Source organism: Miscanthus floridulus, chromosome 2 (genome assembly GCF_019320115.1).
Source record: "Miscanthus floridulus cultivar M001 chromosome 2, ASM1932011v1, whole genome shotgun sequence".
Lineage (NCBI taxonomy): Eukaryota > Viridiplantae > Streptophyta > Magnoliopsida > Poales > Poaceae > Miscanthus > Miscanthus floridulus.
Window position 1 is genome coordinate 35,129,267 of NC_089581.1, and position 6,193 is coordinate 35,135,459.

The 6,193-nt window shown below is 54.0% G+C and overlaps 1 pseudogene; it reads right to left on the reverse strand.

Moving 5' to 3' along the window:
- Positions 1-4,734: 4,734 nt before the first annotated feature.
- Positions 4,735-5,515, reverse strand: LOC136536324 (ethylene-responsive transcription factor ERF073-like; annotated as a pseudogene).
- Between the last annotated feature and the right edge of the window lie 678 nt (positions 5,516-6,193).

Genomic DNA, 6,193 nt, shown 5'->3' on the forward strand with positions numbered 1-6,193 from the left:
CCTGTGACGCACCGTGGCCGCTGCCGTGATCTGCCACGTCACTGTCGCCGGTCACCTGGAGCCCCAGCTGCAGTCTTCTAGCCCACCGGAGTACTCGCCATTGCCCCGCGAACCCTTAGCGCCCTATGTCCATGCCTCCGAGCCACCAAGTCGCCTGGGGGTGTCAGCTCACCACCGGCGGGGGACTCCATCGGGAAACAGAGGAGCAAGAGGAAAGGAGGAGCAGCAGCGTGGTGCACCGGTTTCACGTGAGCCATAGACCGAGGGAGAAGGAAATGGACCTGGACCACCATGAACCGAGCCTTCGGTCCACTAGACCCTGCCTAACGGTGCACCGTGAGCCACGCTCATGGACCCGAGCCAGTAGGAGCCCAGCGCCGCCACGCGGACCGCCTAACCAGCCGACACGTGTCCGGGCCGGGCCGGGCTGGCCCAAATCGGCCCATATCCGGCCCTCCGGTGCCCACTTGAGCCCGGTCAGTGTTGACCATTGACCGGTCAATGTTGACTGACGACGTGGTCCCGCCTGTCAGTGATTGCAAGCGCCTGGCCTAGTCCCATGCTGCTACATATCGAGCCCTGGATTATCCTTTCTTTTTCTTTTTCAAGAAAAGGATTTAACCTTTGGAAATTCATAGAAAATCCATACGACCTCAGAAAAATGTGATACCAGTTTCCACATTTTTCTAAAATCAAGCTCTACGCCATGGACATGTTCTCGCCTGCCCGTTTTACGCCGCACAATACAAGACCGAGACCTGCCTCTCTTTTAGACCTACGGTCTAGCCCTACCGTCTTGCGAAACGCTTTCTTCACTAACCCTTGCTGTGTTTGACAGCTGTAGGCACATCTTAGCCAGTCGCTGCCATGCCCGGCCAGCCATAGCCAGCCTTTGGCCAACCATAGCCACTTGTAGCCAGTCGTAGCTAGCCACAGCAGGCCGTAGCTGGCCTTAGCTGGCCAGAAGAAGCCACAACCCTCTAGGACAAGTTACAACAGCCCTTGGGCCTCCACATCTTTGCCGCGAAGTTGAATCCTAGTCGAACGCCATTCCCGCACCGACGAAAGCCTCTTTTCACCTGTGTTTATCCTAGCCACCTTATACGATTGCACCACCTTGACCATAGCATTCCTTTGGATCTAAGCGGTGACAACCGCACTGCTGCGAACCAAGGGAATAGCAATGTGCTAATAGTTGCACGGCCGTGATACCCTATGAGTTGGTTTGGATCGTGGGACTGTATCTCTTCTCTCCAACCTTCGTCCGTTCCATGACAAGTTGGTCAAAAGAGTACATATTCCATTCTTCTCTCTTTGGTTCTCAATCCTCGTCAATCCAGCAAGATGTGGATTGAGCCTCTTGCTTGTTTGGGGTTTATTGCGCTCTTGATTCCATTCCTTTGATTCTCGTCAGCTTCTAGGGCGAGTGGATCAAAGGAAGGCGAATCTCGTGTTCTTCTCTTTTGGTTCTTTTGTGCTCAAACCCCCGTATGCTTGTACCTTGTGTGACCATCACATTTCTTTGATTCCTGCGGTGACAACTGCACCGCTATGAATTAGAAAGATGTCTTAGTGCCAGTGCACCTAAGTCGGGTACCCTACAAGTGGTTTGCGCACTTGGTGTTTGTCGCTTCCTTCCAATGCCCCATCGTTCGTCGTGGCACAAGTGTTGGAAGAAGTAGACCTTGTCCCTTGTGGTTCTTGCTCTGGATGCACCGTTAGCCACTCTATTCGATTTCGTCTTGCCCATGACGATTGGATCAAAGACCAGACTATCCCCTATGGGTTAGCAAAGCTATGGTCTATGTCGTACCTCGGACCCATGCGTGTCGACCCGATCGACCGTCTAAAACCATCTTTCCCAAAGATGTGTCTGAGAACATGACATGGATGTGCCTAGCTGACCCCTGCATCTTTTGTCGTGTTGAGCGACCCTCTTCTCGGCTCCTGACGTTATTGTGTCGTGTGGATCGAGGGGAACCATTGATGTCCAATCTCTTTGCGCTACCGCTGTCTACCATAGCAGGCGAGCCGAAGTATGTTGGAGCCAAGTCACAATAGTGTTAATCGCTCTTGTATGCTACTCGTGTCCAATTGTGACTTGTGGGATAAGGCTATAAGAGCTGAACCCCATCGTTCTTCTTTCTTGGGGCCCGACTTCCAATCCCCGTCAATTCAATGACATCGGATCGAAAGATCGTGAGCCGTGGTGTTTGCTCTGGATAAGCTCTGGCTTAAACCATTTATCGTAAAGCCATACTGGCTTGGCCATGACTTAAGCTTGTGCTCAGCATACCACCACTCGTGTTTCTTTGGCCCGAGGGAATCGGACAACCGCCGAGAGGGCTAAGTCGTGTATCTCTTATTGTCTCGCTGGTGTTATTCGATTTTCCTACGTCTCGTCGTCTTTTCGAGTGTTGAGTGCTCTCTTGCCTTGCATGTCGCTTCGCGGAGTAGCTGACGATCGTACCAAGAGAACGTGGACGACGACAAGGACTGCGGAATGGAGTCAACGCAGGAGGAGGTGACCCTGCTAATGGGACACCAATGAATGGAGAATTGTACCACTACTACCTCTACATCGTAGGTGTCATGGCAGCACCCTCTTTTAGAGAATCTTATTAGACATTACATAATATCTAGAACTGCTAGCGCTTTATAATTATTCCTTTGATAGTATTTTGATGCATGCTACTACCTAAGCCATTATTACCCTGATGCAACCCACTCTACTATGTCACCCTGCTTTGCGCATTCGCTCGCTTATATATGCTTACTTGCCTACTCGCTTGCATATTACACCACTATACTTATTATTAACTCCACTTCGCATTATATCAGGGATGTGATGCTGATGGTGAACCCCCTGGGAATGGTTTGGCTATGGGTGTCAGACTTGGTGGTGTGTGAGCGTGCTGCGTGTGTCTTGGGTGCGTGGAGAGTGAGGGTTGTGTCGACCGAGCTAGAATAACGACGAGCCTAGGGCGAGTCTTGCCATGTGGTGCTACCTGGGCACTTGGATATGGAATACCTGTGGTGGGTAAATGGTAATTGGAGGTGGCCTTGGGTTTGAACCTATGATGGGAGGAGCCCGAGGTGGAGGTGCTGTGGTGGCACGTAAAATGGAAACCCTGATGAAGACATTCTGGCTTGGTCAATCCCTAAGGACTTACTAGTACTCAGACTCACTGAGAATCCTTACATCCCACTCGCCCTATATGGTGTGGGATGGTCGGAGTACTTGGTAGAGCGATGCCACTACTGCTAGGTGAACATGTGCAAGGAGGTACGGGGCATGCGGTTTTCCCCACACCCTTCCAAGACTTCAGGAGGCCTTGTGGACCCGGCTCTTGACATCCGGAGAGCCCCGACTCTGTCTACGACTCACAGTATCAGCCATTCCAGACTAGACTTGGGATGTTCCAGGGCTGAGAGGTAGGGTGGCATCGTTCTAGGCTAGCAAGCGACTGGAATTCTGCCTAGGAGATACATGGCTCCGAGGATGGTTAATCTTGTGGGTATGTGAAACCTCTGCAGAGTGTTTGGTTGATCGATCGATACATATGCCGACTTGTCGGCTATGGACCTTTCCTGGGTTTCGCTTAAACTAGATAAGAGATGAGTCATTCTTTCCTCCCTCCAGGGTTGGGGTATTTTCCGGTCGTGAGCCTTGGGGGCTGCGGGCCATTGAGACAAGGCCGAGAGGGAGTTGGCCTATCGACCTGAGTGTGTGAGATGAGATATGGTGTGGTGGTGTGGAGATGGTTTGGGATGGATGGTTGGTGGATGGATATGGATGGTGTGGTGGTGAATGTGTTAAAAAATGGATATTATTATTATTTTACTAATGTTATTTACTTCTCATACGCTAAGGATGCAAACCACAGCCAAGTATTAGGATCACCAGATCCCTTGTTTATCTTTTCCACTAAAGCTCATCGGTGCTGACCATGGCCTGCACACATCTGGCGGTGTGCAGATTTCCTGCTTCTCAGAGATGCTGACTTTAGAAGGATTAGGAGGTCTCGTGCCTATGCTCAAGTTTGGTTCAGAGATGGAATCTACGCTGCACTACGCCAACTCTAATGATGCCCATGAAGGAGGAGCCTTCACTCGATAGTCTTCCGCTAGATTAACTCTGTAATAGGTGTGTTCCCCAGTGATGTAATATCTTGTATTCTTGTAATCTTACGATTTATGACTGTGACATCGACTGAAATATGATAATATGATGGAATCAGTTCTTGGTTTTATCATATTAAAATTCATTCTGTGGATTTTCCCTTCAAGGAAAATTGAGGATGTTTCACCAGCGTCAGCACGTCCGATAGCTCCAGCGCCGACTGGTACCAGCGCTGCACCAGTAGGTTCATCCACGCCCATGTCGCACGGCACGCCCACGACGCCATCACGTTGGGGTCACGTTCACCTTGCTATTGCTGTCGGTGGTGGTGGTGGTGGTCTCCTCGTCCGCCGCCGTGGCCCCGGTGGCGTGGTCATTGACCACCACCATGGCTACGACGCCCATGGACTCGAGGATGGAGAGGAGCAGGAGGGGAAGGCAACACGCTGCAGCTAGGGCCGGGCCACACCACGCGGGAGGCCAAGTGCATCCTCTACATCATGCCAGCGTAGGCCACCTGCATCGTCTACTATGTGACTCGGAGTCGGAGGCCCGAGGCGACGCCTCGTCGTCGGTGCTCTCTGGCTCGGTCCTCTGGCGCTGCCGCTACTCTAGTCGGCGGCCTCTAAGGCGGGGTGCACCGCGGTGGGCTCCACTTCGTACGCCGACACGCCCTGCCACGAGAAGTCCAGGAGCGCACCAGAGTCGGAGCTCTCGCTGGCCTCGTCCTCCTCGTCTGGATGGCGTCGGCGGGTGAGGGGAAGTTGAGCTTGGCCCTGGCCCCACGGATGTCGTGCGCGGCGGCGTTGTAGGCGAGCGCGGTGGCCTCGGCGGAGGGGAAGGTGCCGAGCCAGACGCGGACGCCCTTGACGGGGTCATGGATCTTGGCCGCCCACTTGCCCCACGGGCGGCGGCGGATGCCCTTGTACTTGGGCGGCCTTGCGGCGCCTGCTCGACGCCGGCGCGGCCAGCTCCTGGCGCTGCTGCCTCCTTAGCTTCCTCGTCGCGGCGGAGGAAGTGCTGAACGTGAACGTCGGCTTGCTCTCCACCTCTTCCTCCTCCTCGTCGAACTCCCGGAAGGCCGCCTCGTAGTCGTCGGCCCTCCGCTGCTGCTTGCCCTTGCTTGCCGCCGGCTAGAGGTGGCCCGGCGTGATACGGCGCGCCGGCGTGCTCAGTATGAGCTCGGCGAGGATCGCACCACCACACATCTTGCTTTCTCTCTTGGGTTCTTGCCTCTCTGCTCGCTGGTTGTTGAAGCGAGTCACTAGTCGGACGCTAGCTAGCTCCTGTGTTTGGTTTGGAATGGGTGGTCTCATCTCGATGAGGAGGCGCTGTTAAATAGGGGGAGGACGCGCTGGGCTAGGAGGAAGAAGCGGTGGGTCATGGCATGGCGTGGGGGCTCCAAAATTCGCGGGACGAGGAGAGCAGAGCAGCTGAGCAGGGCAGGCAGCTTCATCGCAGCGTGTGAGGGGATAAGGCCGGCCGCCGCGGACACGCAGGGAAGGGCCCGCATGCTCGTGTCCCCTCGTCGCCATCGCTATTTCGGCGGTTGGGCAGGAGGTGCAATGCATCTGCCTCATGCCTTCCTCCCAAGTTGCGTCTGCGCTGAAGCCGCTGTCGCGACGTGGTGAGCCCCGCCCTGGACCTACCATGGCTTGCCGTCAATGACAGCGCCAGCACCGCGAACTGTCCCTCCGTCGTGCTCGCGCACTGCTGCCGTTGATCCCGCCCGCGCCCACCATGATGAACAAGCTGTTGATCCCGCGGCGACGCGAACGACAGCATGCCGGCCGTCAGCGTCAAGATGATCATGCCCTGCATGCCAAAGAGTTCCCACACCAAGATTCAGATTTCAGCCGGCTGCAACTAACTACTGCAAATCAAGTTCTTACGTACGATGACTGAAGGGTGAGCGCATAGAAGATAAAGAAAGGTAGAGGGTTTTCTACAAATGTGCTTTGAATTTAAGGTTAAATAAATAGGTATGGACCTGCAGTGAACCATTTTAAAAGTTTATGGACCCAAAAAGACACTTTGAAAGTTAATGGACCAAACTAAAACCTTCTCACA